The sequence below is a fragment of the Pantherophis guttatus genome, chromosome 2, assembly GCF_059756535.1.
Source record: "Pantherophis guttatus breed Tessera chromosome 2, ASM5975653v1, whole genome shotgun sequence".
NCBI classification, from domain to species: domain Eukaryota; kingdom Metazoa; phylum Chordata; class Lepidosauria; order Squamata; family Colubridae; genus Pantherophis; species Pantherophis guttatus.
The window spans coordinates 131,576,788-131,597,604 of record NC_142064.1 but is presented as its reverse complement, the minus strand read 5'-3'; the positions used below and the strand labels follow the sequence as shown (position 1 = coordinate 131,597,604).

Genomic DNA, 20,817 nt, shown 5'->3' with positions numbered 1-20,817 from the left:
TTCCATGGTGGTAACTAAGAAGAAAATCTCTGCTTTCTGTGATGCTATAATAGAAGTTGATTGAGGGAGGAAGGAGGACTTCTCTGGATAGGCCATTTTTAGAAGACCTTGGCCCCTGATCCATGAGGAGAATCAGGCTGTCTATCCACTACTAGCATAAACACCCAACTGCCAAGTCCAGATGTGAGATTAGCAGGATGGAGGGAAAGTTGAATTGCCAGCATTAACAGATAAAACTAAACTCAGATAGGGCTTGTGTATTTTATCAGGCATTTAGTTTATCAAGATATAGTAGCGTCATGGCCTGGATTCTTTTTGCAACTATCTTATCCCAGCCAGGGTGAGGCTACCTGGTAGGTTGAAAGGGAAAATACCACATGCCTAAGGGATTTCCTTCATGCTTAGGTCTGTGCCTAATATCAAATTGGTCCATCTTTCATAGTTCCATCCACGGCCCTAGACAAAAGCCAGCCCTCTTAGCCGGAAGAGCCTTGCCGTCTGGAAGTAGCAAAGACAACTCCCGGAAATTGGACTCCAAATGCTGAATTGCTCCCACAGCCAATTTTTCTCCCAGGAGAGAAGCAGTTTAGCTGCCACCCTCCTCTTAAGCCATAAAGCCATCACAGGCTGCTGCATAATTGCCTCCTTCTCTGAGCTCCCCAGAGGCCTCCCCAGCCCAGGCACAACAGATAAGCATCTCCCCGCCTGGCCTGCGCTTTGTTGTTGAAGAGGGGAGAGCCACAAAGTGTCTGGCCGGGTCTCTGTTCTCTCCCCCATCTGCCCCCTGCACACCCTTCTCCCTCCCACGTCTTGCCCAGGCGAAGGCTGCAAAGAGGCCCAGGATATGGAGGGGGCGGCAGACTGCCAGGGTGTCCATCCGGGCCCTGCAGCGAGACACATCCTGCTCTGGAGAGGCATTCCACCACCAGGCCTCAAGCCAAGGTATTTATGGCTAGCCGCTGCTGGCCTTTTATTGCACTTGGTTGTGAGCCTGTTGTCTTGTCTCCTTGCGCTCCGCTCCATCTGTAGGAGCGCTCTTCACACAGAACAGAATTGTCCCTCCCAGGCCTCAATGGAAGGGATGCCCAGCCCTCAATCCCTTTGAACCATGGCAATTATCACATCTGCTTTCCCCAGTGATTTGTTTTCTTCTTGTGGTCCCCCCCCCCCCACTCCTTCATGTCTGTCTTCCGAGGGAAATATTCAGTTTCAAGGCTGACAGATGAGGATGGGCTCTCCTGGAAGGCATGAATATGCAAAATTATAATTTGAGATGAAATGAGTGGTAAAGAGGCACACCTGGGGATCAAATTGGTGTCTGAAATAAAACTAAGCAAGAGTCGCATAAACTAGGGAATATGTAACATTGAAGGTGTACATTCTTTTTTTTTAAGTCGATAAGTGCCCAGGTAATTACCTTATTTATTTATTTATTTGTTTGTTTATTCGCACCTATGCATCCTTACTGAAATTTTCCCTGTGGTACTCCAGGCAATGCCCTCTAGTGGGGCAAGTGAAGGATACCATCTCATGAAGCCTAACTAGTTACACAGTATAGTAGTGATATTTGTGACCTAGCCACTCCGTAAGTGATTTGTCCTTCATCCACACATGTAAAAGATGCAGGATGGAGCCTCCCATGTCTTATCTACATACTTTGGAGTTAAGATTTGTTCCAGAATTTCTGACCTCTTCAAGTTCCTTAGCCTATTTCTAAGGTTTCTCCTCTCAATAAATTATGGGTAACATGTAAACAAAACTAACCTGTCAGTTTCTGCACAATAGAAATGCTGTTTTTCCACCTTTATAATAAACATCCTCCTTCTCCTCTTAATCACAGACTGGTTGTAAATACTCTGACATTTCAGAAATTTAGGCGATTGGGAGGATGTCAAGCTATCAGACTAGTATTCGTTGGTAACACCATATATTTGTTAGATAAATCACTTGACAATCCATTGATTAAAAGCTGTCTCTCCCTCTTCTCCCCCCCACCCCATATTAACTGGATAGCTTTAAAAAAAGAAAGAAAGAAATATATTAGTAATAACAACTACTTGGAAGGCAAGAGCTATTTGGAGAGGCAAAGAAGGACCTAAGTAGATCCGTCAATTTTCCACAGAATGATGGTGTTATTGGAGACCTGGTAGCAAAGAGACTCCATCTCCTCTCTTCTCTCATTATCCGTAGAAGTGGCATCTGAGGGCCCACCCCCGTTTCCCTTCTGGAGCCCTGGCACCAAAGGCAAATTGAGGTGGACTGCAGGTAAAGGTGGACTGCAGGTGAGGCCCCTCTAGTTTTAAAGCAGCTCTGCAACTAGCAGCACACGGGGCATGCAAAATATAGAGTAAATGAGTTGAAAGGGACCTTGGAAGTCTTCTTGTCCAACCCCCTGCTCAAGCAGGCAAATCTGATATGGATATAAATCCCTTGCAACTGACCAACGAAAACCTATCCTCAGGGAAAGGGCCTTTTCAGCCAGCACCCCTATAATAAAGTAAACGGTAAAAGAGTCCCTGCGGATTTTTACTCTGTTAGTTGTTGCCAACTTTAGGGTGTGGTGCTCATATTCATTTCAAGGCCATTGAGCCAGCGCTGTCCGAAGACATTTCCGTGGTCATGTGGCCAGCATGACATCACAGAATGCTGTTACCTTCCCACCGAAGTGGTACCTATTTATCTACTTGCGTTTGCATACTTTCGAACTGCTAGGCTGACAGGAGCTGGGGCGAGGATAGGAGCTCACCCCATCACATGGCACTCGAGTCTTGAACCCAGGCTGCTGGCTTTGCAGCTGATAAGCCTAGCATCTTAACCACTGAGCCGCCATGTCGTCCACTCCTATAGTAAAGAAGGGCTTTATTGACAGTGCTGGCTAAAGAATCTTTTCTACTCATTTCCATTTGCCTTTTTAGCCATCATGGAGAGAAGAAGATCTTTTTGGTGCCAAGAGTACCTGCACTCTAAAAACACTTTTTCTTTCCTCTCTCTCCTTTTCCACTCACTGTGGGATAGCTAGGCAAACAAAATAGATAGCTGCTGGACACAGCCTTGACTTTCCAAATTACCAAAAAATGGGCTCTGAAAATCATGACCATCAATAGGGGAAAGGGAGCCGTTTTACCAACTCTGAGCTTCAGGCAGAGGGCATGGCAAAGCCTGTGCCAGAAGAAGTCAGAAAGAACCATATTAAAACTGGAGCAGGAGAAGAAGGTGTCAGGCTGGCTTCTGCATGGGCCAAATCTTCTAAATTCAGCCTTTGGCTCCTGGGTCACGTAGAAGAACTCGGGCTCTGCTTCGGAGCAGTTTTCGTATTACTGAGGGATGTCCTTGTCTAGGACCTTTGCTACTCCTTGCATTTCTGTTGTATCCGAGCCTAACTAGACATATTAGCTCAGGGGTGAAATCCAAATTTTTTCCCTACCGGTTCTGTGGGCGTGGCAGGGGAAGGATATTGCAAAATCTCCATTCCCACCCCACTCCAGGGGAAGGATACTGCAAAATCCCCATTCCCACCCCACTCTGGGGCCAGCCAGAGGTGGTATTTGCCGGTTCTCTGAACTATTCAAAATTTCCATTACCGGTTCTCCAGAACTGTTAGAACCTGCTGGATTTCACCCCTGGATTAGTTGCATATTTGGAAAAGGGTGGTGAGGTGTTTTTTTTTTTAATGTGGGGAAAAAAGCAGGTTGAGTAAAAACAAATAGTAAATGATAAACAGCCACTTCTACTCCCTTGTCCGTTCAGCAGAAGATGGGAAGAAAGGGTGGCGATGAAGAAGCCCCATGATCCTTCCTCCTTCTCCCCCTTCCCCTCCTTATCCTCCACTTTTGAGCGCTGCCAGATTTAGAGCATAGGAAAACAAGCAAAGTCATCATCTGTTTTGTTTTGTTTTTAAACCCTTTCCTTCCTTTATCCCTTCCTGGCAGGGCTTGACTTTCCTTCCCCAGGAAAAGGATTCGGGCAAGGGAGAATTGGAACAATGGTGTTGCCTCAATGAAGCTGCTATCTCTGCTGTGTTGTCACTTTATCCTTCTGGCGTCTGGCAATGAAAAATGAAAAGCTGGTCATGGAAGCAACCATTTCGATCACGTTCTCTCCTTTGATCGCATGAATTCTTCCTCTGGATCTTATAGAGTAGCAGCTATTCTGCTCAGGAACCGATTCTCCCTAGGTGTGCCACTCAGAGGAAAGCCTGCCAGAGAAATGAGCAGCTCTGGAGGTAGTCCTCGACTTACGACCACGATTGAGCCCAAAATTTCTGTCGTTAAGTGAGACATTTGTTAGGTGCCCCATTTTACAACATTTCGTGCCCACTTTGTGAAGTGAATCACTACAGTTGATAAGTTAGTAGCCTGGTTGTTAAGTGAATCTGGCTTCCCCCGTTGACTTTGCTTGTCAGAAGGTCGCACAAGAGGATCACATGACCCTCGGGTACTGCAATGGTCATAAGTATGAACCAGTTGGCAAGCATCCGAATTTTGATTACGTGACCGTGGGGATGCTGCAAAGGTCGTAGCTGTGAAAAATGGTCATAAGCCAGTTTTTTCAGTGCCGCGGTAACTTCGAACAGTCACTAAAGGAACTGTCATAAGTCGAGGACTACCTGTATTACTAGCTGCTCAGCCTTTTGTTCTTTTGATAAGGATTCGATTAATGATGTTTCCCCTGATTCCAGTTGTTCCTACTTTTTTGTGCCTCTCCTGTTTGCTCATGTTAGCTGGCAAGGCAGCAGAACAGGGATTCCCAGTAGAGAGTAAAGGAAACTGGGCTTTTTATTCACCCTCTATAAAGAGTGGACTGGAAGAGAGGAATGAGTAAGCAAGAGGAAGGGTCAAAGGTGGCTGCCCCTTAGAAAAGCAGTTGTTACCCTTATTCACTCCTCCGCTCTGGCTAAGTGTTGTGGATGGCAATGGTCAGCCTGACTGGTTCCAACGTTCCTTTCCATCATGCTAATCAGGCGAGCCAGTCAGGGGTAAACTGACTACACTCACTTGTCATCAGCCCCTATGTTGTACCTGTCCCTCAATAAAGATTGTGAGCAGTGGCCATTTTCACTTTCTCTCTTAGCAGGATGGGACAAGGAAACTAAATGAGCTTGGAGGAGTGAACTCTGCATGCGTAACTATGCTAGTTACCTTCCTCACCTTGGAAGACCCTTTTGCTCTTGTTCCTACTCTGTTGTAGGCCAGGGCAAAAGCAGGAGGATTAATTCTATTAGTAAAGCAACTAAGGAGCCTCAAGGAATTTTGGACTACAATTGCAATTTTGTGGCATCTGTTCAGATGAAAATTGAATGGTCTAATGCAGTGTTTGTGAGTGGCCGTGCCTACTAAGGCAACCATTCTATGAATAAATACATCTTCTGCAGAAGCCATTTTGTGAGCTACCTAACCACAAAACTCCAGTTTGTTCTCGTCCCTCAAAAATAAACCAGTCAGGCCAATTTTACCCACTTCTACTATTACAAGAAGTGGAAGTTGGATTGACAACGACTTTGGAGATTGGAGCTGTATAGTTTTACATACTGGTACTTACACACCTGCATATCTATTTCCTACCCTCAGTCTACCACTATTCTGAAAACTTGAAGTTATAACACATCTGCAAGACACCAGGATGGGAAAGGCTGACATGAAACCACTTGTTATTGTAACACATGTGTATTACAGCTGCCTGGCAGCTATTAGAGAATTCAAACAGTTATTAACAAATTATACTTAAGGAAAATTCTGGCGTAACAAAAAGAATTGTCACTCTTGTTATTCTACTTTTTATGGACATGCGCTCTGGCATAGGATCTTGGTTACACATCCCTTTAAATGATAACTATCCTAAACCTGCATAAAAGCAAATACTACTGGACACAGTGGGATCTATATGGTGTCTTTTTTGACACAGCTTCAGCTATGCCTGATTACGATTGCGATTAAATTATTAAAAAAGATGAAAATCTCTTTCACTGCATACATAGAAATCTGGACATGGATCGCCCAAGCATAAAACTGTATCCCCAGATTTCCAAAATTGTCTAGTGCAATCTTGGATGCTTGTTAGCATCCTGATTGTGTCCTGATAGACACACTGCGAGTTAAGTATTGAAAGTTTCTCTAGTGCTCATTATTTTCAGAAGAGATTTACTGTCCTAATTTTGCCCTAATTAGCATTGGCAGGACCTCAGTGGGAGTAGCTGGACATCCATTTGGGTTCTTAGCCTTTTAAAAACAATGAAGAAACATGGGACAGGGATCAAAGGGCAACATTGAAGGTGATAAAAGGTTTCAGGAGGGAGGAAGATCCAGAAAGAAGGAAAATGGAAAGGCTTTAGCTTGTTTATGTCCAGTGAGAAAAGATTTAGAATCGGCAAGACAGACTTAAAGGGCAGGATGGGGGAAAAAAGAAAAAAGAAAACAAGGCAATTAAGGACTGAGAAGACTCCTCATGTTGGAGGTTTTCTAATCATGGTAGATAAACATCTTTGGTTTATGAGCTAAAAATCCAACCTCAAGTGAGCATCCAAAAGAAAAATGAGAGAGTGGCCTTGAAGCATATATCAGTTGAAAATTATTCCAAGTGGTAATATGGCTACCATACTGTGTAAGAAAGCAATATTACTAAATGTGTATTAAAATATATATTTCTGGACAACTCTGAAAGATGTGTCCCGTATAGTGTGTAAACCCTAGCAGCCTCTCCATGCACGTCTCTTCGACTTTAAGTGGCCTTTCTATTTACATGCCAGCCACTTTGCATTTATTGTAGGCATTTCTGCAACATATCTACCAAGTGTTAACGGAAGAAGTGTTAACATGGAAGGAGAACAGCTCCTATGGGGAATGTATTTCATGTGAACAATTACTTCTGCAACGTTCAGTTCAGAGGTGGGTTTCAGCAGGTTCTGACCAGTTCTGGAGAACCGGTAGCAGAAATTTTGAGTAGTTCGGAGAACTGGTAAATACCACCTCTGACTGACCCCACCCCCATCTATTCTCTGCCTCCCGAGTCCCAGCTGATCAGGAGGAAATAGGGATTTCGCAGTAACCTTCATCTGGAGTGGGGAGGGATTGGGGATTTTACAGTATCCTTCCCCTGTCACGCCCACCAAGCCATGCCACGCCCACCAAGCCACACCCACAGAACCGGTAGTAAAAAAATTTGAAACCCACCCCTGGTTCAATTGGATATGGTATTTTCCTGTAGACCACCTCTTGAATCAAACAGATCATTCATAGCATTTTGACACTGATGCTTTACCCTTCTATATATCAGGAGACATACCACTGTATTTTGTAGTGGAATAATCTAGAAATGGAAGAAATATTTAACTTGCATTGGGATTTCCATGTTGGCCACTTGCCAAACTCATGAACTTGCCAATCTGTCCATCAGCCTGGCCTATTTTCCAAACCCTCCAATAATGTCCTTCCATTTCCTGCTGTTTTCATGCCTCAGCCTCCAGTTTTAAAAAAGCTTTTTAAATTTGAATTGTAGAAGAAAACAGAATTATGCAAAGTTAATTAATGCAAAGTGAGCTTCATTTGCATTTGTTATTGTTAGTTGCCAAAGTTGGGGGAGAGATAGCTGGAGAGTATATCAAGTATATGTATCCACCTTGAGTAACGTAACCCAAATGGGACTTATAAACTTCTTTAGAAATTAAAAATGTTGGATAATTTTAGTTAAGTGCTTCATATCTGTGCCTTCATTAAATTGTGGATGTGCTTCAAACAGAAGCATATCCACAAATTATAAAAATAAAAATATGAAATACAAAAGTCTGTCTTCCTTATAGATATCTTACAAGTTTAGGTTTTAAAAAATTCTTTAATTTTTAATGTGTTTTTTTTCCTTTTCTCCTCAACTCCAAGAAGCTTATGCTGGATAAGTTATTTTAGCATGTTCAAATTAACTAACCAAAGAAAACCAGGTTGTAAAAAGCTCATTGTTGAAATGTGTATTGTTGGGTTTAGTTGATTAAAGGACTGGCTAGCAGTCTGGTACATGATTTCCATCCCATCCCTCTTCTTTTGATATACCATGTTTCCCCAAAAATAAGATCCTGTCTTATATTTTTTTGAACTCTGAAATAAGCCCGATTGGGCTTATTATCAGGGGATGTCTTATTTTGGGGGAAATAGGGTATGAATCAGTCATGTTTATTCTGTTGACTGATTTGATTTCTTATCCAGTCAATTTCATAAATTCAGCGGGAGTATTAATGTATAATGCAGGAACGTCTGTATCACATCAACACTTGTTATGTGATAGGCATTCTATTTAGGAGACTACCACACTCTGTAACCAATGTGTTACTAACTTTTAACCTCTTCTTTTAAAACATCTCTATCATCACCGCTACCAGATCATAGGTTTTTCTCAGTGGTAAGACTCCATATATCTGATATGGTAGAATGTGACTTACAAATGTTTGTGCTTGAATATTTTTAATTTTCTCTCAAACTTTCTAATGGTTTTGCTGCAAAAGTCTAGCAAAGTTGGAAGATTGCCCAGATTTTTGGCAAAGGAGAAGGGAAGCTCTCTGCTTCCTCCTTATCCAGTTTGTCATTCTCACCTTATTTATTTATACTTGGTGTCGATTGTATTTATTTGTTTTAGTTGTGAGCAGCCCAACGTTTGATAAATGAATGAAAATAAATGCTTGAGTCCTCTTGCAGATAAAACTGTTGCAAATGCTTCCTGGTATAGCCAAATTCAGAAGTTATACTGGTTTAGATGAGAAATTTAGACTGATTGACGGAGAAGCCAGCAATTCACATTTTTTTCAATGTTAATTTGATATGGTTGAGAGAATGTATCAAGAAAGCTTATTTGGCAGTCACATTTCCATAAACTTTGTTCTACTAACTAGGATTATGCATATAGGATTGCTCTGCCTGGAAACATGGGTGGATGGGATATATCATCCTTTCTTGATCCCAGCAGACATACAGCAATGGAGAAAATGGAAGGTATGAAGGACAAGGTGCTAATGAGGAAACTGCCCAGCCAGTCTTGACAAGAGATCAAAGATGGATGCAAGGCTATTTTGGGAAGGGGGGGTACCATTGAGCTCTTGAGTAGACCAAGACTGGCCATAAAATCGGCCTCTGTAAGGCTGCTATTCCTCCCACCGCCTCACTTGCAATTTATGGCCTGACCAAATGCAGACAGACAGAGAGACAGGCAGACTGATTGACGTGACAGCCCATTCCCACCTCAACCAGATTGCTGGTCAGTGGGAGTCTGCTGTTGCCCATCTCTGTTGGGCCAGACACCTTCCTGGCAAAGCCTCCTGTGTAAACACAGTCACTGATCCCATACAGATGGCCTTCACCAGCTGACCTCTGACCTCCTTGGATTCCAAATGCTCAACAAACAGGCAGGCGGGCAGACAGAAGAGCAAAGGAGGCAGGAAAAGCCACAGCAAAAGAGTCATTGCAGCCCCATGAGCATCCCTGATCCATGCCTGGCAGAGGCAAGGCTCTTGCCCAAACACCAAGATCAAGGTGGACAGCAGGACCATGCTGCTTAGAAGGAGGAAGGTGAAACAGAGGCTGCGAGTTCTTGGATCCACATTTTTCATAAGAGTAATTTTAAAGAATGGTGTGTCCCTGGTCACCCGCAGATAACCTCTTCCTTATGGCTCAAGTTTATGAAATGATAAAGGCTTCCTGTCACACCTGAGATGTATCACAGCTACTCTTTGGGTATTATCTATGACTCCAGCCATCCTCCCCCTCACCAGCCAAATTGGGAAAGGAAGGTTAGGAGAGGAGCAGGATGGGGAAAATACAAAAACCTGGGGACTTGTTTCTGAGTTCCAGCTTCCCCCCCACACACACACACACACTCAACCTCCCCCCAGCACCCCACTAATCCTGCCCCTGCAGTGCAAGAGTAGCTGGATCAACATATATACTTTCATCTTCCATCTGCGGCTTTTGCTGTTCTGTGTCTGGGTGCATGCACAGGCATGCACAGTGTTTGTATAGCTACAGCTTGATTTTAAGGCACCAGGCTAGAAACTGAGAGATCATGAGTTCTAGTCCCATCTTAGGCAGGGCGACTTTGGGCCTGTCCCCCAAAGGAAGGAATATTAGGTTTGTTGTTTGCCATCTTGAGTTCTCATTGGAAAAGTCCCTCATGTTAGGAAAGATTGAAGGCAAAAGGAGAAGGGGACGGCAGAGGATGAGATAGTTAGTGTCATCGATGCAGGGCGCGTGAATTTGGTCAGACAGTGGGAGACAGTGGAGGGGGGGGCTGGTGTCGGGGTGAAATCCAGCAGGTTCTGACAGGTTCTGGAGAACCGGTAGCGGAAATTTTGAGCAGTTCGGAGAACCGGCAAATACAACCTCTGGCTGGTCCCAGAATGGGGTGGGAATGGAGATTTTGCAGTATCCTTCCCCTGCCACGCCCATCAAGCCACGCCCACAGAACCGGTAGTAAAAAAATTTGGATTTCACCACTGCCTGGTGTGCTATGGTCCATGGAGTCGTGAAGAGACAGACACGACTTAGCGACTGAACAACAGCAAAAACCTTGAGTTATTTATAAAGTAATAAAGATGGGATAAAAATTAAATAAAAAATAAAATAAAAATCGCTTCTGTCTAATGTCCAGTTTTAAGATGGCGGTAGCAGCATTAACAGCACAACTTGTTAGCCCTACTGAATGATACATGATCCCAGCTACGAATGGAGACACTATGCCAGCCGGACTCCAGCAGCTTAATCTTCAGCTCACATGTAGGGACTGTCACTATCTGGAGATCAAAAAAATACGTATTGTTTTATGTTTAAAGGAAGTCAGTGTGGATGCCCAGAGAGAACCCAAATCTGGTCCATTGTGACTGGACTTCAGGTTCTCAGGTTCCCATCATTTGGCCATCTGATTTTATTTTTCAACTGAACATGTCTTGGGGCCAAACATAAGGTCCTTTGAGCACAATCCTTGAGCCAGGTTATTAAACTGTGGTTCCTGTAAAGGAGCAGACTTTCTGCCTGCCTTCTGATTTATTTTCATGGAAATTGTTTTGATTCCCTATTTTGTTTTACATCTTATTAAGAGCTAGTTTTAGAACCTAGACAGGGGGAAAAAAAACAGGACAGAGATATTAATATGAATATTTGAAATCAGAGAAGAGGAGAGGAGAGGAGAGGAGAGGAGAGGAGAGGAGGAGAGGAGAGGAGAGGAGAAAGAAACAGGGCCTGAGCCCAAAAGGGATGGCGCAATCCTGGCTCGATGGAACAGAGGCAAAGGTTGAGCTCTCAACTTGTACAGCATCCTGTACTGGCCTCCCTAATCTTGCTTTACTTTGATTTATGATTGGAGGGAATGTGCAAAACTGCCTTTTTGGGGGGCAGTTGGTGGGGGGGGGAGAGACTAAATATATGGATTAGGCTGGATAGAAGGAAGAACTGGCAAGGAATGGGAGAGGAGAAAATGACATTGGAATGTGGCAAGATCACCACAGACAGACAAGTTGGTTCCCCCTGTAAGATAAACATATTCTATTATCCCTTCCATGGAGGGTTAGCAAGAGGACAAGCCCACCCATCTCCCATTTTCCTAAAGCCAGTGGGATGCATACAAACTAACCCTCATTTCAGCAAAGATGGATAGATAGATCAATGTCATAGAGGTCCACTGGTAAGTTTCTAGTGGACCATGCAGTGGTGTCTAGCTGAGAGTCCTATCAAAAAGTTCTAGACGAATCCAAGCTTGTTCTAATCCAACAAGGGACTTTTTATCCCAGAGCCATTGCTCAGAGATCTTAAAAGTTGGTCTTCAATCCTATGGATGCTTTGTAAATATTAAGCACAATGGGCTAGATCCAAGGATGCTTTGCCTTTTATTTGTAAAAGGACGGGCATCCCATGTTACCAACTAAATATACATACAAAATTTGCCTCCCCCCCCCACACACACAAACAAATGTCCTCTCCCCAAAAAGTTGTTGCTGAAATTTACAGAATTGTCTGGAGCAATATGAGTGCCTTTTTTGTGCAAATGTAAATGTTTTCTCTTAGTTCAAAGCTTCTCTTTTAAAGGTTTTATTTTTAGACAAGGCAAGCCTAAATTCAAGATCTCTCCAACTCCCTACTCCATTTCTCTGAGATGTTTTGTGTGGAGATGCTCTAGGCCCATAATGGCAAACTTATGCCACGCGTGCCACAGGTGGCACACGGAGCCATATCTGTGGGCACGCGAGCATTGCCCTAGCTCAGCTCCAGCACGCATGCGTGCGCCAGCCAGCTGATTTTTGGGCCTTTTGGGCCCATCGGAAGTCAGGAAATGAGCCATTTCCTGCCTCTGGAGGGCCTCCGAGGGGCGGGGGGAGGCTGTTTTTGCCTTCCCTGGCTCCTGGAAAGCCTCTGGAGCCTGGGGAGGGCAAAAAGCAGGCCTACCAGGCCCAACATGCCATCGTGTGCCAAAAGCGGGGGAGTGCAGGGGGGGTCACATGTGCATGCACGGGAGGGGGGGCAGGGAGCATTGAATTATGGGAGTGGACACGCACACGCACGACCCTCCTGCGCTCCGCCTCACTTTTGGCACACAACGGCAAAAAGGTTAGCCATCAGCTCTAGGCCTTTACACTCCCTAAAAATCTAGGAGAGATTATGTTAATCTTGAAGGGCTCATTCACACATGCATGCTCATCAAACCAGCAGCATTAAGTGAACGAACCATGCCACATTTCATAGCAACTCCTCAGTTCATTTCACATTGTGGATTTTTTTTTTTTTAATTAAGAAAGTTCACATATTCATAGGTGACTTCACAAGTGTCAAGTGATAAACGCCTTGCCAGAGAGATGGGAGACATCAAAAAGAGGTTAAGAATCGGGTCCAGCAGGGTTCTTCTACTAACAGAAAGAACAATGATATCAAATTGAATCCTTCCTCCTACCTGTCTCTAAACAGCCATTTAATTTGGGAAATAGCAGGTTTGAGTCAATGGGTAGAATCCTAGAGGGATTTTGAAGAGAAGACCCCTTTGAAAATAGAACCTCACTCCTATTATTGTACATTGGATTTAGCCACTAACTTCTGAGTATTCATTCAACCTGTACAGAAAGAACCTATTCAGCTGTTTCATGAGAGCACAAGGGTGGGTCTTGTTTACACAGCTTGTATTAGGGTATATCCTCACTTGACTTACACATATAGCATTCATTCTAGTTTCCCTTTTATTCTCTTTGACAGTTTATCTAAACAGGATTCAGTTACGAGAAGTCACAGGATGAATATCAAATACCTAAACCTGCTTTATACTATGATCGACCATCATACCTCAATTTGGACAAACTTTTTTTTGCAATAATTTTATTAAGCATTGCATTAAAAAGATAAAAGCTAATACTATCAAAAATAAGAATAAAAAGGAAAAAAATGCAGAAAAGAAGAAAAGTGAGTAAAGGAATATAGTAAAGAAAAAGAAAATATATAAAGAAGTAACTTACCTCTTTGTCACATGTATTAACCATTTTAATACTATATCATGTTCTAAAATACAACAAATGATCTCTTCTTCCCATATCTCATTTCTTATCTATAAACAAATCCTTAAAACCTCTGTGTCAGCAAAAGTCTATTAAGGTTTACCAAAGATAACAACATATCTATTTTAACCTTGATCAAATAACCCATATTTATATTCCTTGCCTTTACTTTTAACAATCTTGGTCTTTAATCCGTTCAAATAATGAACTTGAACTTGATTTGGTCTTCTTTTATCTTTGTCTCTGCTCACTTAATCTTTTAAAACTTCAATAGTTTCTTTTTTGTAAGTCTAGTACAATATGGAAAATATGCAAGTCATTCTTCTGATTTGTCATTTGATGTCCATTTTAATAATAATGACATCAGCTGGTTTCATTTATATATCAAATATATCATCTTTTCCAGTAATTTATAGGGTGCGTCAAATTTTTCAACTTTCAATTTCCAAACATTAGAATAGAATAGAATAGAATAGAATAGAATAGAATAGAATAGAATAGAATAGAAAGTTGTGACATGCCTTGGGGATTGTAAAGATATTTTGGTTACTTTAATATAATTTAATGTGCTCGGTAATTAACTACATAAATATCATAACTTTTTAACATTTTGTTTGTTTCATTGTAGCCTGTCATTTTTAAATCCATGTTTCAATCAATTTCAGTCCTATCAGATAAAACTTGTTCCTCTTTCATAATATCATTTCCACACAGTCTGTCTATAATGGCAGACAGCAAAGGGGTGAGCATAGATTGGCCACCTTTTTTGGGAGAAGTTGTAGATCATTTGCCCACATTGCATATGTGGGCATTTTCACATTTCCCAATCTTTCAATAGTGATTTGAAGATAATCTGTAATCACATTCTATTCTGCTGACCTTGAACTGTTGAAAATGAAGAGCAAAGAATCACCTACCCTACTGTCAGATTTTTTAGCCACACTCTACACAAAAAGACAATTAAGTTGCTTGCTCATGTTTCCTTGTCCCGATCCTTATTTCAAGTTGTTGTATTTATCTAGTCATATTCCAAAGCACCTTCTTCCTTCGAGAAGGAGTTACTAAGCAGCTAAACTACTTTTCCCCTGAAGTCTAGGTGCTATAAGGTAAAGTGAGACAGAAACGCTGTCCTTACAAAGGGCAATGAAATCACAATTCCATAGAGTCATAATGTTGTGTTTGTTGAAAAAGAACAGGCTCAGCTCTCAAACCAATTTGATCTACTTTAGTCTAGAGAGCCAGTTTGGTCTAGTGGTTAAGGTGCTAGCCTGGGAACCTGGAGATGGTGAGTTCTAGTCTCATTTTAGGCATGAAAAACCAGCTGGATGACTTTGGGCCAATTGTTATCTATCACCCAATGTACCTTATAGGCTGTTTTGTGGAGAAAATAGGAGTGGGATGGAGTATTAGATATGTTCGCTGCCTTGAGTTACTTATAAAAAATAATAAAGGCAGGACAAAAATCAAATAAATAAAAATAAATAAACACAGCCAATGTAGTTCCTGGAAACTCAAAATTGTTTTCATATGATTGTCAAGAATCTTCAGGTGTGGGAACTGACTGCCCAATAACCTAGTTTCAAGCCACACATTTCTGTTTTTTCTGGTGATTTCTACCTTTTCTATGCTTCTTAATTTAGATTCTTTTCGCACATTATCATTACAGCTAGGAATAGATTACAATGCTCTTTGTATTGATTTATTACAAGATCAATTCATTTGAATGCAAGGCAGTTTTAGCAATACAATTCCATCCTGATATGCATGGCTAGAAAGTCAATCAATCGGTACGCTTTTATAAATTATCCACAAACTTTTATTTCTGTTCTTTAAAAGATATGAATGACAGTTAAGAAGCAACACTTGCAAAATGACCTATTGGGCAGGACCTTATTGTGCCTGATGTGTAGAAATCAGAAAGCTCCTGTGTACAGCTTGTAGGTTATTAATCCCCACTCACAGCATCTCTATCTCAAATCACAATTAGTATTTCAGGCTATGAAATAATGCCCCTGTATGGTTGCATTCACACAGGAAACATACACACTTTGTCTTTTCCCTGATTGTATTCATTTTGGATTCACAACAGGCAACACCTCTTCTAAACCCGTTAAATGTCTATCTTTGGAGCAATTGTTAAATTCAATTGTTCAAATAATATTAGAAAAAATTCCTAGACGATACGATAGTGAATGCTCCAGCCTCAGCCTATGACATATAGAGAATGAGAGAGGGGGTGGGGAGCAAACAGACAGCTCTAAACTATGCCAATTATCCCCATTAATGAACACATTATACGCAAATTCCCATTCTTTGCTTATTTATTAGCCATTTTGGAGTCTGCCATAGTAAAAAGCCAAGGGTTCCTTAGATAAAGCACTTTCATGCCCTCTAGTGTCCAGATCGCATGGCTGCATGGCCTCAGTTTGGAACATTTAACTATAAGGTCAATCCCAAATAATTTTATGCTGAAACCAAGAATGTCAAGATCAAAGATCCAAGAACTTTTAATCAGTGAACTGTCTGGCTTTTAACTGCATAACTGATTACATTACATCATCTAAAGAAAGCTGCTTATTTGGGAATTCTGTGAGAGTATGAATAAAAGCAGCTTAAAAAGAACAACGTGTAGAGAAAGAAGAACCCCATTCTGTATTTTATGTTTAAAAAGTAAATTCTGTTCTTTCAAAGGTTTCCCCCTCTTTTTGAGAGATTATTTATTTATTTATTTATTTTCTATGTGAGCCATCTTAAAAATTCAGCAACTCTTATTAAATACATGAATTCCATAAATGAACCTTCCTATTCTGCAATATTATACCATTTACTCAGAGGTAAATCTCACTATTTTCAATAAAGTTTGCTCAGAAGGAAATGGGTTTTAGTCTTTGACCTTAAAAAAAACAAACATTCACAGTAGATCATTATCTACTTCCAGTAATCCTCATTTCACAACCACAATTGGAACTGGCAACTTGGTTATTAAGTGAAATTGTCTCTAAATAAAACTACTAAAACTACAACTGTGCTTACAATCTTACTTCAATTTTGCTTTGTTTTACAGACCTGCAAAGTCTGTAAGTGTGAGGTTTAGTCGCAAAGTTACTTTTATATCATTGTTTTGTTTTGTTTTTTTAAATTTGATTTATATGCCGCCCTTCTCCGGAGACTCAGGGCGGCTTACAATGCGTTAAGCAATAGCCTTCATACTTTTGTATATTTATACAAAGTCAGCTTATTGCCCCCACAAACTGGGTCCTCAATTTACCTACCTTAGAAAGGATGGAAGGCTGAGTCAACCTTGAGCCTGGTGAGATTCGAACTTACAGTAATTGCAGGCAGCTGGTGTTAATTACAATGCTATCAGTCTGCTGAGCCACCAGGCCCTAACTACAAGCAGTCATTAAACAAGAAAATAGCTAAACAAGGACTAATTGTAGTTGGATAGCAAGCAAAGGTTATTGTTTACTAATGGAGGCAATGGAATTATAACATTAAAAAATGTTTCTGTTTTTCCCGTCAGTTGACTTCTTCTACCCTGACATACACACACACACCAAATCTACTTGCAATAGGACAACACTGGAATGTTTCCACAAGACATTTATATATGGTTAACCATGGTTTATTGAATTCATCCACCAAACAAAAGACGCAGTGGCTCAGTGGATGGGATGCGGTGGATGGCTCAGTGGATGGGATGCGGTGGCTCAATGGATGGGATGCTGAGCTTGTCAATCAAAGGTCGGCAGTTCAGCGGTTCGAATCCCTAGGGCTGCATAATGGGATGAGCTCCCGTTACTTGTCCCAGCTTCTGCCAACCTAGCAGTTCCAAAGCACATAAAAATGCAAGTAAAAAAATAGGGACCACCTTTGGTGGGAAGGTAACAGCGTTCCGTGCACCTTTGGCATTTAGTCATGCCGGCCACATGACCACGGAGACATCTTCGGATAGCGCTGGTTCTTCGGCTTTGAAATGGAGATGAGCACCACCCCTTAGAGTCGGGAATGACTAGCACATATGTGTGAGGGGAACCTTTACCTTTACCTTTACCCATGGTTTATAGAATTCATCCACCAAATTCTATAGATTCTCATAACATGCTGAACAAAACACATGCCACATAGATTGGATTTACACAACACTCTAGCGTGGAAAACCTGTTGGCTAATGTGGGATTATGAAGGTGAATGAAAGTAGCTCCAGGGCTAGACAATGGGTGGCTCCGTAGATATTGCTGAACTGCAACTTCCAGCATCTCTTACCATTAATCAAATTGGCTGGAGCTGCTGGAAACTGTAGTTCAGCCCTATCTGGAGGGCCTATCCCTGGGTTAAATTATAAAATGTTTATGCTTAATGAAATTTATCAAAGGCAGAATTCATGCATATAGGTCAGTGATCACCATTCAGTCGAATGAGTAAAAGCCAAGCAATATCCTCAAGCAGTACTGAGGCAGAGAAATAATTTTGGACTCCCGAAATTAGGTAATATGGTTTTGCTTATAAATAGACCTTGTGTAGGCGCCCTTACTTAAAACACCTCAGAGTAATTATTTGCAATTAATTGGATTTTTTAAAAAATGCGCATGGTGACTATACATACAATAGGATATTTTCAAAAATATTAAATAAATAAATAAAACATCATTATATGTAATCATGAAAATACCACTTAAGAATATTTATTTCTCTGGGATCATGTCTGAGCCGTGTTTGTAACAACAAAGCCATCCATGATTAACTGAACTATAATTTACTGAATTAACCTGAATTAATTTTCTCGATCTGCAGGATACACTATCCAACCCATACCCTAATCATACCGTATAATATGCTGAGTCACCAACTAGCCGGTTACATGTTCAGCCATGCTTGTTCTGCAGATCTAGGGCTTATTTCTTATTTTCCAGTGGGCAGAAGCAGAATTTTTGCCATGAGGAAATGTAGAATCTCTCCCATCATTAGCATTCTTTCAATGATGGTGAATCTTTTTGAGCTCAGCAATTCAAAAATTCGGAAAATGCTAATTTGACTGTGTTGGCAGGTCTCACACATACACACACACTGAAGAAAAGAGAAGTAATTCTCTATCTCTTCTCCTGCCAATCTATGCCACCATGAAAAGTGGCACTCAGCAGCAGTGCCAAGGATGGGCCTGAAATAGAGGCCCAGGCCTTAACTTCAGCCCCAGTGCCACCACTGCCACTCAAAAAGGCCACCTTGCAGCCCCAGGATTTGCATGTGCCCCTTAACTTAAGGCCATGTTTTCTTTCTTTTGACAGGCCCCTGTGGCCTACTCAAGGCTGATCTGGATCCCATCAGGCCTTCATTCTTGAAGTGGCTTCAGAAAATGCACTTCTGCAGCCAATGCAAAAACACATCCTGTTCTTATACAATTTTTGGAGCTGCAGAGGCAACACACAAGCATACCTCATTCACACAATGCCTGCACATCCTCCAAAAATCATTTGAGAATGGGGGCGTGCTTTCCAGAATAGTTATTGTCGATTGTTTAGTGAACGCTGGCATGTCACCCAAAACTTCATAGCATTCCTTCTTTGACATGTATATCATAGGTTCACCATCACTCCTCTATCTGCATCTTTGCTCATCCTGTTGTTTTCCAGATATGACAGATTACAATTAGCATCACCAGTGAGGCACTGAGAAGAAACAGAACAACGGAAACGTTCAATAGAGGAAAGAATCAGAAAAGTCCTGGTTGCGCTTTGGAGAAATATCTAGTTTTTGGTACAGTGCAACAGTACCAAGTAAAGCATTAGTAAATTGACGCCTGGATAATGCAATAGTTATTCTTTAAAAAGCGCCTCCCACATAATTTAAGAATGGAAGAAAGAAAGTTAGCCCGCTTAGCATTCAGGTGCACAGTTGTTAGAAGGGTGAGTTCATCAGCTATAGGTACATGATTTTCTGATTTGCTGGGTAAACTCCTAATACCCAAATAGGGCACTAACTGAGCAAAACAAGAATCAGTCTTCCCAGAAACGTTACCTTTCAGTTGTCTTCCACCCTCTGTAAAAATGAATGCTTGGGAAGAAGGTCTGCATAAAAACATCCAAGAAGGGGGCCCAAATGACCCTTCTCCAGTCATTTTCTCTGCAACAAATTTTTAACATGTGCTGAAATCCAAGAATTTATGCAAACAGGTAATCTGATTCTGACTGTGTTGATTTTAGGGTTGGAATTAGGGTTAGGCTATATTCCTCTTTTCCCCCTAAACTTTTTATAATTAGAGTTTTGGCTCCATTGGTTTAGAAAGAAAAATTCTCATGAAACCTTCCATATGTGCAAGACCACACAACTGTACAGCTACCTCTTAAGCTTGGCACCAGAGTTATTTAACTCGTTCTTTTAGATTTTAGAAAGTGGCTCCAAATTATCTTCCTTTCTATTTTTCCAAGAGTTTGAAATCTTGGACAGAAAAGTTAAAAATTCCCCAATGAAACAAACAAGGGTGTGTCAGGACATTCAGCCCAAGAAATGGCAGCCAATCATAATAATATTTAATGGGCTATTTTGAAAGAGGAATCCACTAGTGAGTTTTTAAATAATCCTCCCCTGCCCTTTTTCAACCCACCATCCACACAAAGTAATGTGCAAAGGCTTACGGCCAGCTGGTAGTGGGGCCAAACCAAAAATATATCCGCTGCCATGAGTAATTATGAAACCAATCATGAGAAAAGAGATACTTTCCTTTTGAATGGGTGAAATAGTAAGATGTGTGGATAGGTTTCACCATCGCTTTCATATATTGCAAGCCAATATTGTAGTTTTTCGATTCCTTGAGAGGATTAAATATTCCCAGTGACATTTTCCACTTGAATATATTGTATAATCTGGAGAAGAACAGTAGCATGTTCCTCAATGATTGTGCTTCTTGGAGATTGTGTGGATGCTGAGGCAGCGCCTGGTGGGGAAACAAGTACAATAGCATCTATAAACACATGCAGAGAACTCTACAATATCTGACTGGATATATGGCCTGCTGGGGAAATTGCTGGAGCTGTCAGCCCTGCATTGTAGCACACACCACCTGTAGTTGGAACAAGTTGCATTGTCTGCCTTATTCCAGGTGCTGTATGATTCAGATCATGGCTAGGAGGCTTTCCAAAAACATACCTGAACGCCAGTGGTGGGCAAACAGCAAGCTTTGTGTTATCCTCATTCCAAATAACTGAGCCTCAATGCCATGGCAAACCACCAGGAACAACTGTGTTAAAAAGATGAGGCATTCTCTTTTCCCCAAATACTGCAAACCTTGGAGCATTTATAAGCGTGCTCTCCAGGAGCAG

At 41.5% G+C, this 20,817-nt stretch overlaps 1 long non-coding RNA gene across 1 annotated transcript; it reads left to right on the top strand.

The window, feature by feature from the left end:
• Nucleotides 1-821: 821 nt before the first annotated feature.
• LOC148115327 (uncharacterized) lies at nucleotides 822-6,529 on the top strand. The gene is made up of 2 exons (XR_015731922.1): nucleotides 822-942; nucleotides 5,074-6,529. It is a non-coding gene; the product is annotated as an uncharacterized LOC148115327 (long non-coding RNA).
• Nucleotides 6,530-20,817: the final 14,288 nt, after the last annotated feature.